Source organism: Apteryx rowi, unplaced genomic scaffold (genome assembly GCF_003343035.1).
Source record: "Apteryx rowi isolate R43461 unplaced genomic scaffold, aptRow1 scaffold_704, whole genome shotgun sequence".
NCBI lineage: Eukaryota > Metazoa > Chordata > Aves > Apterygiformes > Apterygidae > Apteryx > Apteryx rowi.
The window spans coordinates 270314-288353 of NW_020450988.1; the positions used below are offsets into that span (position 1 = coordinate 270314).

Consider the following 18040-nt stretch of genomic DNA (forward strand, 5'->3'; position numbering starts at 1 on the left):
ATTTACAGAATTTAAGCTGAAAAGGATCACAGATGTGAGTGTGGTTACAAAAAGTTTGTGTCTCGGAAGTGGCCCGATCTTTGTGCAGTAATGCGCTGTTCTCAAGGTAGATGTGTTCATGGATTTAAATAGGCCATAACACCCTGCGTCCGTGCTGCAGACATGGTTCAGGGAAGTAGCTCTTTCTTCTTTGACCATCCCTCCCTCGCAGGCTGTTTTGCAGCCACATCTAGCCTTCTCGTTAACACGGCGTAGTTTCTTGTTGGCAGTTTGTATTTCTGTGTGCTGAGCAGTGTAGCTTGGGGACCCTCATGCAGCTCTCGCAGGGACAGCTCTGGGCTTTCTGAGGATAGCAACCCAGTTTCAAGGGCTGAAGTAAAGTTTTGCTTAGTTCCTGTATAGAGAAAAACTAAATGGATGAGAATTTCTGCAGACCTATATTCATTTTTTTGAGGGCTATTGTTATGTATCTATAATAAAAAATAGATAATAATTTTATAACTGTGGAGTATTAAACTGCYCTGGTAGCCTCTCTCGTGCATCCAAAATTAAGATAAAAGGTTTTGTAATTCATCACCTTGCCTTAATCATTGTTCTTTGTTTTAAATTAGCCATATTATGTTTGCTGTCTTATTCTTTGCTGAGGCGTGACACAGTGGCTGGCTGGCTAATGGGCTGATTTTGATCTTGCCCACGGTAAATATTTAAAGCCCATATAGTTAACAGTGTAAGCAAAATCAGACTCTAGTCATTAATTGGAAAAATAAATGGAGTCAAAGAAGTATTCATTTAGAATTTTACATTTGATCTTAGAAGGTTATTCAGTTAAAATGTCATTAGTTTCAAAGACTAGTGATGAAGCTAAGTGCATGCAGATGTAAATAACAAGAGAAGATTTTTATTTGTTTGTTTTCAGCATATAACCATACTATATTTAGACCATAAATTAAAAATATCAGTATATTATTGCTAGAATCCCAGTGGCAATTGCTTTTGATTCTTGATTGTACTAGTTTCACATACACTATAAGGAGAGTTTGTGGATTTTCCTATTGGAAAAGATTCTCCTTTTTTGTTTTTATTTCCACTTTCATTTACATGTGTGATCTGAGAATTACTTGGATGTCACCTGCTTCAGACATTTTTCTGTTTGTGTTAGATTTTAGGTGTTATAAGAAATGGCATAATCTGGTTAACAGGTCAAGCAGCATTATCGTGCACTAAAGCAAACAAGCTGTGAACACAAAAGAAATGAAAATACTTTTTTGTGATGAAATTTTGATCTTTTCCCTCTAACAACTTCACTTTTTACTTCTTCAACTGCTTTTTTCTTTCAGAGACTATCTCCAGGTACTGTATCTTGTTTTTCATTAACCAAATCACCAAGCTGAGATGTGAGTGTAGTAATTTTCTCTGTAGATGTCTCAAACTTTATGCAAAATTGAGCTCTTGGATTTCTCTGGATCATTCAACCAAAAGAAAAATTTTAAGATTAACTTACAGTGTTTGATAGACACAGGCACCTTAACTTTTACTCTGAGACACAGTAGTATAGTTGAATGACTGGATAGAAAATCAGGTATGCTGTTTAGATAACCTCCCTTCCAATATTGAGGGAAGAGAAGAACTGACATATATTAGCAGCTTACGATAGGTATTTTCATCTCTGATCAGTAAGTTTATTTTCAGGTACTGGAAGATGTGGACTTTCATAAACTAGGAAATGTACATATATATGGTAGATAGATTTTGAGCTCTAAAAGTAGTAATTGCCTCCCTATGCCCATTGCTTTTGCTGGCTGATTGGAAGTATTGATTTTACTGTGTTTACAAGTCTAACGCTGTCTATACTAGCTAAGACAGAGAGGGTATGCTCACACAGTCACAAGTGCCAAGTTTCAGGGGCTTAGCAAGTTATGTTTCATCGAGTGGTTTATGCTAATGTATTTTATTTTGTGTTTGCAATGACTAGGACATCATATTTACTCGGTGACTGTGATCTCAGCCAGACACTAGTAACTCACTAAGTCCTGGCAATTCACCCACTTGCAGTCATGTTAATAAACCTTGAGGTTTCCACTGATGGGAGGTACAAGCCATAACTATGCGCAGCAGTCATGATCAGAGATTTCCGTTCAGCTTCTGTGACATTGCACTTGGGACACAACTATGAAGTAGATCAAAACCCTCTTCTTTCCTATGTAAAATAAACCATTTCAAGCATATTCACCAAAAATGTTCACCCCGTTTTTAGGGTGAGCATCCTTCTCTTAGGATATTCTTGCTTCAGTGATTAATTGGTATGTAGGGGTGACACCCATTAGGGATGACTATGTCTTAAGATAAGATGTCTGTCTTACAAACTTTTACATTTTCACACTTCTGTTTTACATGGTGCTTAAACCTCAAGCATAAAATTGGAGTGCAGCCTGCTACAGAAGCCTGTTAGCCAGTAGGCCTCAGATCAGCTGTTCTTACCTAGTACGATCTTTCATTTCCTTTTATTTCCTTACTTTTCATGAGAAATGATGCCAGGTGATTTTTCAGCCCTCATTTTTCAAGGAATACTTGTGCTGACAAAAAGATGGTCATATATTGTGTCAGAAAATGTGTGTGGAGGGGCTCTTAATCCTTGACAGGAAATTCAGCAGCTTGTGGTGCTTTGCTAGCTTTTGTTGGCTAAAATATGCCCACTGCACATATCATCCTGTGACAGCATCATTTGGAAATAGATCAGATTGCCAAGTACGTAATGGTCCTTAATCTCTGACTGTAGTACTAGCTCTCTCAAAGTTAAAGCAGTAAGCTGAATTTTGGCCTTGATTCTATATATGCTGTGGAGGTGCCATTAAACTCCCTGCGTGGTGTCAGGCTAGGGCTAAAAAGCAGTTGAAAAACTTCTTCAAACAGTAAAGGGTAATAGCAACCTCATCTCCTCAAAGGGCTTAACTAAATGTTTTATTTTTTATTCATGTCTTTAGTCAACTTTCAAAGTGACCTTTATGTTGTAAGCATATTCTCAGAGGATCTTCTCTGTCTAGAGTAGTAACAAAGAGATGATAGATTGTGTGATTTAGTGGCTATAATATACTTAGACAAGTGCAGACAGACATAAATGTTTGAAAGAAAACAGTGAATTAAACTCCTGTGAAGAACTTAAATCCTGTGATGCTCGTCAGGATGGGTGTAAGATAATTAGTGACTTGATTAAGATGAGGTAAAGCTCCGATGTGTAGTTGGTACCTGTGGGTGGGTTTGGTTGCTGGCATTCTCTGCATATTAGATCCAGAAAGCTACACTTTGAGTATGTTTTTGGCATTAATCATGTGCTCTTGATCAGTCTTCATGCGAAGCTTGCTCTTTGTTTGTTCTTGTAACAGAAAGGACAGTGGCTTTGCTTTTGTCACAGCAGAGTCTATTCCAGTCGTCATCACCTGATGGCATAATCTCAGCTAAAACAAAGTAATTTGCTACGTCCTGACTGCTTGGAATAGCATTCAGACTTCTAGCATTTTTTAAGCTGCTGTTGAACCAAGTGGTCACCTTATAACACTTTCTTAAATGGTTGTTGTCTCTCTCTTTGACCTCCTTATTTCAGCAGGGCAGAATTATGATAAAATAGTCACCACTTGTTAAGCTTCTAGAAAGCAGGTTTTCCCCATGAGGCAGTCAGCTTGGAGTCAGGAACCTTGACAAGATGTTTTGTGAAAGGAAGTAACCTGCACTTTTCACATTTCCATCAGAAAAGGTGGTAGAAGAGCAAGCCATTTAAAGACTGACACAATAACTCTTAGCAGAGGAAGTGGTTTGACAAAGGCTACGTTGGACATTTATCACTTGGTGACACTAGAACATATGTTTCCTTGTACAGACAGCTTCTCGCATTGTAATCAAAAACCTCATTTTATCAGCAGTTTGGGAAGATCCACAGCTGATTCAGTCCTCTATCTAGAGGCATTTTTCTCTCCAGCTTTCTCCAGAATGAACAGTTCCACTAGGCCCCTGCTATTCTGTGGCAGCAAATCCTCTCTGCTTCCGGGTCAGTGGACATAGGTCATGAAATAAAGGATTCTTTTTATGGGTTAGATTAATGAAGAGTATTTCAGCATTTGTTTTTAACAACTAGAGGAAGCTGGCAAGATACTCAAAGTAATGTATAAGAAAGCAAACCATATCCTGAAATAACTCTTTTTCTTATTCCACAGTTTCTAAGCTTATTTAATTTCAGCTGTGTGGTTGGTGTTGTCCAAGATGTGAAGCAGTGGATAAGTAACCACTTAGAAAATATTTCCACTTCATGGAGTGGAAAAGGAGGCTAAAAAAAAAAAACAAAAAAAAGCATGTTTTGGAGGTCAGGATGCACCATGGGAAAGTGGGAATTACCAGGGGTTGAGAAGGAGACATCAGGAAGTTGAAATAGTAGGAGGAGTGATTATCCTGAAAGGGGATTACTAGTGTAGTATGGTCTTGGACCTGTAAGATTTTCATTTGCAGGAGTATTTAAGTGACATTTGCTGATGACACAAAGCTTGCAGGCTTTCTCACTATGGAAGAGAGTGGCAAAGGAGAAGGAAGACCTGGCTGTATTAGTTCCAGGGTATCTGTGAGCCACCGATGTGGTATGCTGGGGTGGGGAGGAAGAGAAAGAGAAACAGTCTCCAAAGATGTGTTAAGAGAGAGGGAGTATGAAGAGAGAAATTTATGCAGTTCTGGTCAGCATGTTCACCAAAGATTAATTCAGTCAGGAACAGGCAAAGTGAGGAAGGATAACAGGATGATAAAGGCATGAAGAGACAAGAAAGATCTAAAAAGTACTTTTATTTAGCAAAGTGAAGTCTGRTAATAGAGGTGGTTGCTGTCATTGAGTGGGAAGAGAGGGAGGAAGGGAATTCATTTAAGGCAGAAAAGGGGTAGACATGAGAACAAATACAAATAAGCTGGTAAGGGGTATATTTGAAGGAAGGTTTCTGATTATTAGGGGAGCGAGGTAATAACCTGATAGAAATAATTTTCTGATAGAAGAAACGAGAGCAAAATTCTTATTTGTTTCAAAGTGAACACTCATCAGTGTGTGAACAGGAATATATGACGTGATTGCTTGTGGCAGAGGACAGCACGTGATACAGGCAGATCTTTGTACTCTTGTATTGTTGTGTGCTAATTTTTGAGTAAAAAATCGGGATGCAAAAAGCCCAACATATTAAGGTGGTTTAATGGCAGTTGCACTATGCAATTAAGGGAGATGAAACTCCTTTGTCTGTTACAGAAGGCAAGAGATTATTTTGCATAATTCTTGCATTTAATAGATTTTTTACAGTAAACTGCTGTATAGCAGTTTTATGCAATAGTTTGCTATGACTAAAAAAGTTTTCAAGTAATCTAATAACAAGTAGTTATTAGGTATATGTTTCTTAGAAAAATAATTCCTTCAAGTTTATAAATACACATCTTCATAATATTCTTTACTCCACTTATATTTAAAAGATATAGAGAGAGTTGCCAGTTTAGAAATATTTGGCAGTCTATAAGTAAAATTAAATACTTTTGTATTATCTAATCATGTAACAATAGCAAAAGAACCTGACTGAGCATAGTGTCATCTCGGGCGTAATTTGTAATGGTCAGAGCAAAATGTGGGTATTCTGGACTCTCGGGGGGAAATAAAGACCATAGAGAGGAATGCAAATCAACTGCTTTAAACATCTAATATAGGTTTGATTCAAGGGACTATGGTTAGATGCCTCAGCTGTTTTGTATGCTCAACAGAGGTCAGTGAAGATTCAAAGCACTTAAATGGTGTACATATACCCTACCTTGATTAAAAAAAAAAAAAAAAAAAAAAGCCATAATAAATTATCTTTTCTTCTATATTTTTCTTTCTTACTGTCACTAATATTCTTTGGCAGTTTGTGGAATAGAAGGCTTCATGTATTAGTTTTGTCTTAAGCTCAGCTCTACAAGTACTTATAATTTTAGAACAAGTATTCTCATTGTTCCTATAGAGATTGCTCATGTGCATGTGCTGCTAGGATGGACCCTTAAGTACTTCAACTTTTCCTTTCTCATTTGCACAGTGTGGTTGTTGTGGGCCCTGTACAAGAAATAAGATGGTGTTGTGTGTTCAGCTCTCCGTTACTGGAGCTCTCTTCCACATATCGGTGGCTTTTTAGCTTGACATCTTGAGCATTTGGTCCCTGATGTAGATGCACTATCTGTGCCAGCGGTAGCTATGATCTTGTGTATTGTAGGGTAGTTTCAAAGATAGGATAATGATAGCGGAACAGAGCTGACTTCAGTACTTTACTTTAGGTGAGATTCTCTGAGATGCCACATCTCCTGTGAAGATGAAATCATGGCAAATTAAACTTCCTTAGCAAGTTCCATGATAGTTAACAAATAAGCAAGACTTAACAATCCTAGTTCATACATTTCAGTTAGACACCATAAGAATTTTCAATTAACCAATAAAAATTTTCTATCAGCTTGATGTGAAAAAATGTAAAAATACCATTTATATTTGGCTTTGCTGTATCAAAAGCATGGTACTGTGTATTTTATGTGAAAATACTGATTTGTATTCCAGCCAAATGTTGTATTTATTGGCTGTATTTTAAAAATTGATAAATATATTAGTACATTATTTCCAACAGAGACAATAGATGACTCAGAGTCCTGACATCTTTAGACAACATTTATATGCAAATCTGTAACTCTTTCCCAACACAAATTGGAACCCATGTTGAAAGATAAACAGGAAAAACAGTTTCTATATATATTTATGTCTATATATTACTAAGATGGATATGTAATAAAAATGAAGCTATCACTGATGTATCTGACAGATACAGATACTGCACATATAAATACTGATCTTACTACTGATATTACCATTCTTTGTACATGAAAGTTCAGATCAAAGTTAAGAATATTATGCAGTAATCCATTTAACACGTCAAGGATGATAACCCAGGGTTTAGGTCCCTGGGGCTGATGTCTAGGGCTGTGTTCGAAGCAGAACTGAAATGAAGACTTGAAGTAAGTGCAAAAGCTGAGGATTCAATGAAACCAAAAAGTGGGAAAGAATACCAGTAGGATACAGGATATGAGCAGACAAACAAGACAGAGTTGCCTCTAATCTTGCAGCCTGACAAAATCAGAAGCTGGGTTAAAAATCAAGGAATGGTAAAATCCAAACTGAGGAGCAGGTAGAGATGTGTCAAAAAACTGGTCAGGGACAAAATCCAGGGCCTGGCCTAGAGGACAGGGTAGAGTCTAAGCAAGCAAAGACTGAGATGTGCAGATGCAGCCTAATAGCCCCCTGTGTGGGAAGGAGTGATAGGTGGGATCGAATGAAGTATGTGCCAATGAGAGAAGGGACCGATGCAGAGTGGGTTCTGGCTTGTGAGGCTCTCGGTCACCAGAGAGACCGGTTATGGCTGTCTGATTGTGATAAATCCTAGAAATGAGATGGTCCTTCTCTGATTGATGATATTCAAATTATTAATAATGATGGAGAAAAGAAAATCATGTTCTGTTATGCTTCTGTTCTGTGTTCAGGACAAGCAGGATGGTATTTATGTATCTTTTAGGGAAGATGAATTATTTTCCAGTCCACTAAGCAGAAGCCTGAACAACATGTTGTTGCGAGATGTGCTTTTAAACCTCCAGGCCTGTGTACATGCACCCAACAGCTCTAGAAGAGTTGACTGAAAGAGTCTGGACTTGCTGCAGTTCATTCTTAATTAAACTGTGAGTGTCAGGGAAATGCCAAAAAGTGACAGAGGTGCTAATATCATTCCAATATTAAGGAAGGCAAACAGACCACACTGTGTGATTATAAACTAGTTTAGTTTGACATCAGTTTTGGGTTAAATAGTGAAAAAGAAGCATGAGATTCCACTAGTGAAGATTTAAAGAATATGACTGCAATATGAGTGTAAATAATACAATTAATGTATGAATATGATTTTATGAGAACTAGGTCCTGAAGAGAGATTATAAATGTGATTGGTCAAGACAACTCTTCAGCTACAACAGAATTCTGTGAAGCCTTTAGCTTGTAAAGCTGTACAGCATTCTCATTAAAAATTAGCACTGTACAATTTCAATAAAACACACTAAAAAGAATTAGCAACTGTCTGATAGGTCTTGGGAGGTAATTATCAGCAAGGGCATTTCTAGTGAGCTCTACAAAGATCTGATCTGAAACTGTTCAGTGTTTTCCTTAGTTACTTGGAAGCAAGTATACAAGCATTACTGACTGAAAATTGTGGATGACCCAGAAGTTGATATGAAGACAGTGAAGGTATGGGCTCTCCTGGATCACTTAATCTGTGCCTGTGGATTTTAAAGCAGCTGAAAGCAGAGTTGCGCATCTGTGAAAAAGGCATGCAGAATATACCACATATTGAGGTTATGGTTATGGGAGGAGATAAAAGGAGTGAATGCTGTTACTAGAAGGCAGTCGGTTCTGAAAGAGGTAGAAGAGACAATAAATAACAAAAGTGCGCTGTCGGAGTGTAGTTCAATGCTGTATCCAAAAGGCCTAAAGGAAGTCTTGGATTAGTAAATATGGGAATAGGAACTTATTTCTTTAAGCATTGGTTGAGGCTGATACTGAATTCAGTTCTGGTGTCAGTAATTTTAAAGGGTGTTAAAAATGTGTTAAGATGCAGAAAGCTCAGAATGATTTGAGAGCAGAAGCCAGGCAGATTAAGAAAAGAAAACAAGATAAAATGTTGTAAAAGGATGTCTACTAAGACAAACTGCCAAGGCAAGTAGCAGATTCATTTTCTCTTGTTATTCTCTGATCAAGTCTGGATATTTTGGGGGAAAATGTCCTTTAGATCAACATCTCAGAATAAGATTTGCTATATGAAATATAACGTCTTTTAATAATGTTGCGCCCAATACATAGACATGACAATCTATTTCCTGATTTTAGACTTTACTGGAACTGCCATGATTTTAAGGCCTCATATCCAGCATAGTGTGTCCCACTGCTCTAGCTGTCGTGGGCATGGCGGGTTCAGCTCCTCACCTCTAATGGAATCAAGGGGTCTTCTCAACCTGCCTGACTGCGTTTTTTAAGGAAAATGGTGTAGATAACCAAAGGCAGCATGTCCAAAATATACATGATTAATGAGCTTTACTGATTTTTTGTGATGGTGCATTATATAATCTTCTTTTGTGAGGGTATTGATGAGAACAGAATTTGGCCTATATAGTAGGTAACAGAAAGAGTGTGACATTTTAAAGAAAATCCTCAAGACTTCAGTGGGGAGAAGAAGAAATAGGAAAAGGCAGACAAAACAAGCCAAGAGAGAACTAATGTGGAGAACTTGTTGGTAGTGATAACGGATTTTTGGTAAGCTTCCATAGCTAACAACAAGTAGTGGAAAGCTTGTTAACCCTTTGTAATCTTCAAAATCCAGTTGATTTGTTTTCTTGGTTTCTTCTTCGGATTGGTTCTTTATAACCAGGCAAGAAGAGTTACTGCACACATTTGCTGTTTTTATTTGGGAGATAAATTAAAAAGTGGCGCTTTTATAATCAAGCAGAACTGTCTGCAATTTCTATTCTCTACACAGTCATATCTGTTTTATTACATGCTGTTTTTTATTGAACTCCGGTTTCTTATTTCACTCTTGCATTATTTGAGGGTTTTGTGATCTTCAGCAGTCTTTTTTACCCTCCTGTTGAGGGCTATCAGTTAGATAGAGAAGTGTCCCTAATTTTATGGTTGCCTTTATCAACTGTTTATCCAGCGGAAGGCTTAAGTGGAAATGATTTTGGTATAATTTGCTGGTACCACTTGTAGTGCTAGCTATGATACAAATTGTAAAAAGCCATGATTTTATTTTAGTAGATAGTACTGCCATCAGGTTCATATGTACTTTCACAAGCCTTTGTAATAATACCTAAGGCACAGCTTTGAAAATGGTTATGATCAGATTTCATTTGAAATTCTTTTTACTAAAATTAACTTTTTCTTGAAAAGTATAACCTGAAAGTCAGAAGATTCTACTGTGTGAAACAGGGTTTCTCAATCCTGAACTTCAACGTTTTCCTCCTATATATAGGAGGATATATACAAGAAATATCCTGCTGTTACAACTGGGGATGGTCAGACTTAGTTCCTGTTTAGGCAAGTCCTTTTGAATACAGCTATGCAATGTCTTTTTTCTATGCTATACCAAGTTGCATGAATCTTTTAACCCTACAAACCTGGTATACTGAAAATCAGTTAGAATCAAATATACCAGGAAAAAATATCCTGTAGTTTTTGTTCCTTATTGCTCTTGGTTGGAGAATTGTGAAAAGGAATTATAGCCTAAGATGAGGCATACAGGAGCATACACAGTAAATGGAATTGCTTCGGGTACTGACCATTTCAACTGCTTCAGTTTCACCAAAGCGATAATAATAAATGCAAGAATATTAACCCTCTTCATAGTTTTGTCAGATGTTTTAAGATGCTAGTTCCAGTGCTAGATGTAAACAGCAGCATTCAGTACATGGAATGGGGAACAGTGATACCCTGAATCCTTTGTATTATCAATATAGTCCACTTATGAATTCATAATCAGATAGGTTTTCAATCCTACAGTTGTATATCTTGCAACAAACTGCTGTAACATGGTGGTAGATATATGCAGAAGTAAGGGGAGCAAATCGAAAACCTGGTTCCCCTTGACAGGAAAAGGAGAATATTTGATGTCCATTCATATAAACACAGATCCCTACCTCTGGCCTGTGTATTCTGTGTATAGTTCCATGGGATTTTCTGCCTGTTAAACATGTATTCGGGAGTTATCCAGAGAAGGAGAATAGAGCCATGGAGTCCAGGACTTTTCAAAGACATTAATTCAGATGCATTGAAAGAGCCTGCCACATGCAAAAACCTCAATAAGTGCTGGAAGGAGATACCATGGTTTTAGAAGACTGGGATTTAGACATGGCATTGGGTGGCAGTTTTGTCTCTTAAAATACAAGTGAATTTTAAATACAAAAGTTGAAACTCTGACAAGACAGTTTTTAGTCACCTGTCAACTGAATATAATTTCCAGACAAAATTCTGAATATTAGTTTTGATTATTGTATTTTCTATTCTCTCTCTTGTTCATTTCCTGGCTGTCCCAAATTTAGATTTACTCTAATGTTGACTTTAAAAAAAGGAAAGGTATGCAAGGTTTGACAGCGATGATTCTGAATATAAATTATATCAAGCAAATTGATGCAAGATAAAATTACCAAATCAACCTTTTTTATTCTATATTTTATGGAATATCTAATGTATGTTTGGCAGTAATTTACTCCTGCACATGAATTTCTGACAGTTTCGATTCTTTGGGCTTATTAATCAATGTAGTCAGCACCAGAGCAATTTTTATGAGACTCACTAGTCATCAAAAATTTATTAACAGATAAATCAAAGAAACAACTAGCATCTTAATAGGGTGAACAAAGTGGCATGTGAAAGATCGTTCAAGAGTACGTGTTTTTGACACTTGTATATTGTATTTACTGCTAGGGTCAAAGGTTTGTTTGTAATTTCATTAAAATAATTACAGTGACAAAATTGCTTCCTTTTGTGCTAGTTCTTTCTTCATTTAATTTTTCATATATGTACATATATATGTGTATGTATGTATATGTATATTTCGTCTTTAGCTCCGTTCTGGTAAAGCATGAAAATGCTATGTAAAATCTAATACAGAACTTTGTTTAAAATCTTAACCTTTTAGAATTAGTTACAATAGGCAGTCTCCACTTCAGGAATAAGGTAGGATGGAAGCATATTGAGGGTGGTACCAGCGTGTTCTGAATATATTTCAGTCGCAGATCTGATTGCCTGAGGAGTTCTGATATTCATTCCAGTTCAGCCTGATGTGTCTTATTTGATCCAGTAATATTTTTACTTCTAAAAAGACTACACATTCCTTGTTCAGTATTTTAAGAAGTATTAATTTCCCAGGCATGCTTGCTGTGGCAGTTGCTGGCAACTGAGTAAAGCCAAAGCTGAATACTTCAAAAATCCACATTTCTATTAAAACAAAATTTGTTTATGCATTTTAAATGCATTTAAAAATTTTATTGGTTGAATCTCCTCCCCAATGGTTAGACTGCAACGAGTCTTAACCACAGTGGTATGCATACTGGTGACACATTTGAAAATGTAGTTGCCTGGCTTCGCATTCCCTTTGCAATGTCCCTTGGCTCCATGGTAGGAATAAGTCGGTGGAAAAGTCCATGTGAAAGGAAGTAGTCCTGTCTTCAGAGGAGGGCGAGTATAATGTGGAAGGATGAAAATAGAAAATTGAATTGTTTAATGGGGCTTGGCTTCAACTCTGTTCTCAAATGTAGGCACTTAAGCAGTCATGAGAAGGACAAAATAGTCGCCTTAAGTTGTCTGTATAGCGAAGGGGCACCTCAGGGGTCAAGACAGTTAACCAAAAATCTGAATCATGCTCTGGAGGTCTCTCTCTGCCTCCCCTTGCCTCAGCTCCTGCCGTGTGGGAGATATGCTGCTGGCGTGGCGTGGTGATGCCAGCCACGTGCTTCCATCCCTGGAAGCACTGGCTCTCATGCAGCCTATATGACTGGAAACTAATCACTTTTCTTGACAGGATTAGTTTTAAGCTGAATCACCTCCTTGAACTGTCTAGTGCCTGGCTGCCCAAGAGGGAAGGAATGCACAGCCACGTACGAGGTAGCCCCAGCTGCCTCTGAGGTAAGCTTATGTTGCATGGGTTTGTCACATTGCCTCCTCAGATAGGCATCTAACAGCAAGAGGAGGACTACCCAGGTCCTTATGTGCATTTTTCACCTTATGCACCGTCTGAAGCAAACCTCCTGTGAAGAAAATACAGATATTTTTAAGCACTTAGAAGTAAAAACTCACCAAGTTTGGTGAACCAATGGAAAGTCTGGATTTGTCAATGTGCTGAGAAGTGCTGGGGGGGAAAAGCCGTGACCATCCGTGTATTTCACTTGAATCTAGTAATGATGAAAGTATGCAAGTCTCATTAGTGATGTTCTAACAGCTAGCTCTCCTATGTTTCGCCTTATAAAGGAATAGCTGAAGTGCGTTTGAATTTTAGGAGCCTCTTTTGATAAAAAGAAAAAGATGTTTCTGGATGGCTACCCGAGCAATTCAGAACTACGAACGATACACAAAAGAAACCTTGCTGTTCCCTCTCCTATCCAATGTGTATTTTTACAGGAGAAATATATTTGACTTCGGAGTTGTCTTATGCTGCGTTTGTAAGCTTAGATGCAACTGGAAAAAGGGATGTCTAAGACATGAAGATCTTAGAGAAGCACTCTTGTAACTCTTAAAGTTTATCTCCTTAGTCTGATTCCAATTCAAGTCAGTTATGGCTGAAAATAGTTGCTGTGGGCTAGTTACTTAGTGGTATATGCAAAGTCGAAGAGAACTAGATATGGACATGGTAAGAGACAGTCACCAGCTTGTTAGACCCCATCACAAATAAATTCAAAGAAATTGAGTAAGTTGGTATATTATCATGCTATAAAGGTGTGGTTAGTTTAAAACTAATGATAACATCCGTTTATTAATGATAACATCTGACTGGAGCTGCATATTTTCTTTAGCTTTCTCAACCAACCTTCCTGCAGTTTGATCTGCGTGAATCTTACTGCAAGGGTGGATTTTTATCTTCTTTTTATTTTTGAAACAAATCTAATGAGACTTGGAAGTTCGAAAGTACAGCTGAAGTATTTATCATTAATATGTCAAAGTAGCTATCCATCTCTCTGGCTGTCACCCCTCTAGCATCTGCAATTGGAATATAAAGGCCTGATCTTTTCTGGTCTTGATTTTAAGGTAGACTATGGTTTTGGACTCGTTCAGGTAAGTACAGTTTTGTGGTAGAAATACAAAAACACCTACAGTGAATAGGTTTGTTAAACATTGGGAATTAAGGTTTGTGATTCGGATAGTGTCTAGGGAGGAAATTATCTGTGTATTTGAGAACACTCTGAAGTAAGTTTAGAAGCACCCATTGAATCAACAGTGGGAATCTGAGATCCAAGTCATTCTATAAATTAGAGAGGGATCAGGAAGATGAAATGGTGTAGGGTAGAATACCAGTCCTGCATCTGTCACAGATTTCATGGCTTTAGTATCTTCTGTATAGGGATTCTTTTCAAGGATTTCCAAACACAAAGTAACTCTAGCTTAAGGGTCACAGGATGCTGAGTGTAGTATATACAGTATACAAAAATGTATATACATTTTATAATGGAGAATCTCCTAGTCAGATGGCTAATAACAAATCAACCAGTTAAAAGCAGAAGATACAAGATGTTAGAAGATACAATTTCTATTCACTTAGTTCGTTATGAAGATTCTCTTGCCAGCCACTTTTCTGATGTTGTGATTCTGTTTACTCATTCACAACGTAAAATCTACCTGACCAATCCTTGATTTTCCATGAATGACTAGAAATTTCTCAGTGTCATAGCTACAACAAAAGTATAAAATTCTACTGTTTCTTCAGTGCAGAGATTCCCTTTCAGCTCTAGTGGAGTGGGGTCCTTAAGATCCAAGATCCTGCAGCCCTTTCCATGGGGCCTGACACTAATGGAAAGGTTCAAGAGCTGCTCTAACAAAAACTATAAGTTGTAGAACTTTAGTGAGGGATGATGTTTTCTTTTATATGAGGTTGATTCTCATACGCTGCATTTTTAGTTGAGACTACTGAGGATGAATTCTGTTTGGCTTATTTGGATACTTACTGTGTCTGACCTAAGGCATCTGAGGTGCTCTGTAGTGTGATGCTTTTGATATAAATGGGAAAGGTAGCTCAAAAACTGTTATACATGAGGGTACACCAAATCATGCTGTATTGTCTACAAATTTCTCTGCCAGGTCATTTTGCCTTTTTTTTTTTTTTTTTTTAGTTTTAACTTCTTTTTCTCTGTTTATTTTGTGGCTCCAATTTCTAATTTTACCCTGGGAATTGAAACATGAAATAATTTCTTTCTCAGGTCAGGTGATATTCTTGGAAATTCAGTCTATCATGTCTGGCAGTTCACAATTTAGATTTTGATTAATTTGTTTAATTTTGCTTCTGTTTGGAGATTGTTCTGTAGACACATGCCAAAATTAGATTTTAATATCCTCTGAAAAAGTTGGTTCACCTTGCTTTCCTCATAAATCCAGTTCTGCTTATATAATGACATACTGCAAACTAGACTGTTCTAGAGATTCAGCTATCTGTGATCAAAATCTGGCTGGTAGCTTATCAATTCCAAATAATTCACTACATAGATTCTTAGCTTTGGGGGTGGCAATAAGTGTCTGAGAATTGCAATAATCTGCACATCCCATACTGTTTTATGGAGAAGAATTTGCAGGTAAGGGTTCTTRGTATGGACCAACTTGCAACCCACAGATGCATTTTGTTAGACCAGCTGAGAGTAACCTGAGTATTCAAAAATGCTTGTGGCACTTCAGTTTTCAAAAATGAGTATCTTCCTTTAAAATATTAGTGTCGTGTATGGATTCCCCTTGGATTATGTCAATACTGATGCTTGCTCCTTATTCTGAAGATTTAGTTTTCTAAGTATTGCTTCGTTTGACTTTTTTGCACTAATACTTACATATTTTAAATGCCTGGCATTGTATTGCTTATGAATGGTAATTGAAACTTCATATTCCTTCTGCCTGGCAACTAATATATCCAGTTTGGGGTAGTTCTAGTCCAGATAATTGTTCATGAACTTTATTTCACTGTTTAATTATATTTAATGTTTAATTGTAGTCCTCTGTAACTTGGTTTGCTAGTCAGGTTTGCCTATCTTCACACAGTAACTAGTGTGAGTTGCTTTCACTACTTCCTCACTGGAAAAGGTATTAATAATTATATGTAAGAAAATGAGACCTTCATAACAAGACTGAAGATTAGTCATTTCTCGTTCCCTATAAAGGATTAATTTGTGATATTAGACAATACTAGGATATATTTCACAAGAAATCTTCCTTTCCACAAACCTTCTTTCATCTCATAGACAGTAAAGTTTGGAATCAGAAAGGCCACTTTCACTCAAATTAGTATGTTGTCAATATGTTTGTGTGGGGAAATATGCGTGAACACTGATGAATATACATACTGGAGAAATAAAGAGGTCTGGGATAAGATAAGCTAAAACACCCCCCTATGTTTCTGCTACAAAGAGAGAGGTGGACTTCTAACAAGTGGTGAGTATATATGCTGGTGGTTTATGTGTCTATGCACACACATCTATTTATAAGCATTCTTCCACATTCATGTATATATTTAGTTTAGTGCTGATATAATGTAGGTATTGTTCAATAGATGCATCCATTAACTCAGTTCCATCTTATTCTCTAGTAGGAAGAAGGGTAGATTTAGAAAACAACAGGCATTGCAGTGTAAGCATGTAGAATTCTGTTAGTATGAAATAAAAATACAAATGGTGTTAAAAATAAGTTTGTAAAAATAATATTCATAGATAAAATACTGAGATGATCAGAGTGAATCATGGGAAGAACTGATGCAAAATGCAGATATTGCAGAATCCAAATTATTATATTCATGGGGATCATAATTAATTATTTAATTCTAGATATACACATATTATAGCCTAAAAATGTATTGCAGGTTTACAGCTGACTAGCTATTTTATGTGGCAGAATGTAGTCTTTGCATATTTATTGAAATTATTCATAACTGGTAGCTGCCTAGATGAACTGCTCTATTCTTATATCTTGCTTCAATACATTATCTTAACCATTTTATCATGGCATTATAATGGAAATTTGTCTAAATTTTAGAATGATCCATGGGACATTTTCCAAAACCCCTATCAGCATCACTTAAAAACATGTATTTTCAGTTTCCATTTAAGAATAGTTTCAAAGAGTTTAGTAGCAATACACATTTTCTACATATAATTGTTTGCTGCTTAAAAAAAAAGTTTTATTTAGATGAAAAGGGCATATACACCTTAAAAAGAGTTAGAATATGTATTTAATTAAATTTTTATGCCTTCGTCCATTCTCAAGCTTATGACTATAAATTGCTTCTTTTGAAGATACCATAGGACAGCAAAACATGTTCCTAATGCAACTGCATAAACTTGCACACAGATGTCCCAGCAAAGTTATGAAAATCAATTATTTAAATAGTGAGGGTGGAATAGTACCTCACAACTGTTTCTTCTGAATATGTCAGGGAAACAGGACTCTAACTGAAAAAATGTGGGACAGAAAGGCTTTGCACCAACCAGATAAGCAGTTACAGTGATTATAAGATAGTCACAATTACCTGTTTGCTAGCTATTCTACAAATGCATTGGCTAATTTTTGTGCACTGGTAAGACATCTTCATTAGCAGTGGAGTTCCAGGAAAAAAAAAAAAAAAAAAAGGTCTGCGTGTACCACTATCCAGAAAGAACCCAAGACAGTACATCTTGTGTATCTTTTTTTGTCAGCTCTGTGTATTTTTAAGTAATGTAACTTGGAGGAGCAACAGCAGCAGAAGCTTAGTTTTCAAGAAGAAAAAGTTAAACATTTTCAGATTAAGAATAAGAAACAATTATACGTTGAATGGGTCTTGTGTAAATCCAAAGAATCTAATATTGTAGTTGAAATGTTCTATTTTATAGTGAATACCTTAGAAAGAGGTACTGTAGCGCTATTTGTATGGTAATGCAGCATTATTTCAGAAAGTTGTCAAAAGCAATTAGAGGCTGATGAAATTTTATGCAAACCTTCAGATGGATGCTTTCCATTTGATTAAATACGTCTTAGTGGAGAATAAAGGAACAATTCCTTTTTATTCATTATAAATAGGAATTCAGATATATTCCAGCAAGACATGGAATAATACTGTAACAGAAAACAGTTTTAAGAGAAAACCACTTATTAGTTCAAAAATTAACTGTAACAAATCTGCAGAAAGAAACTCATTTTGTGACTGCTGTTGCTATGATCATGATTTGCCAATAGAATGCCAGAGGTATAGTAATTGCTTTACTTTCAAACAAA

At 36.6% G+C, this 18040-nt stretch overlaps 1 protein-coding gene across 2 annotated transcripts in view; it reads left to right on the top strand.

Moving 5' to 3' along the window:
• Positions 1-18040, top strand: part of RSU1 (Ras suppressor protein 1) — a 120968-nt gene that overhangs the window by 56087 nt on the left and 46841 nt on the right. The window lies entirely within an intron of this gene.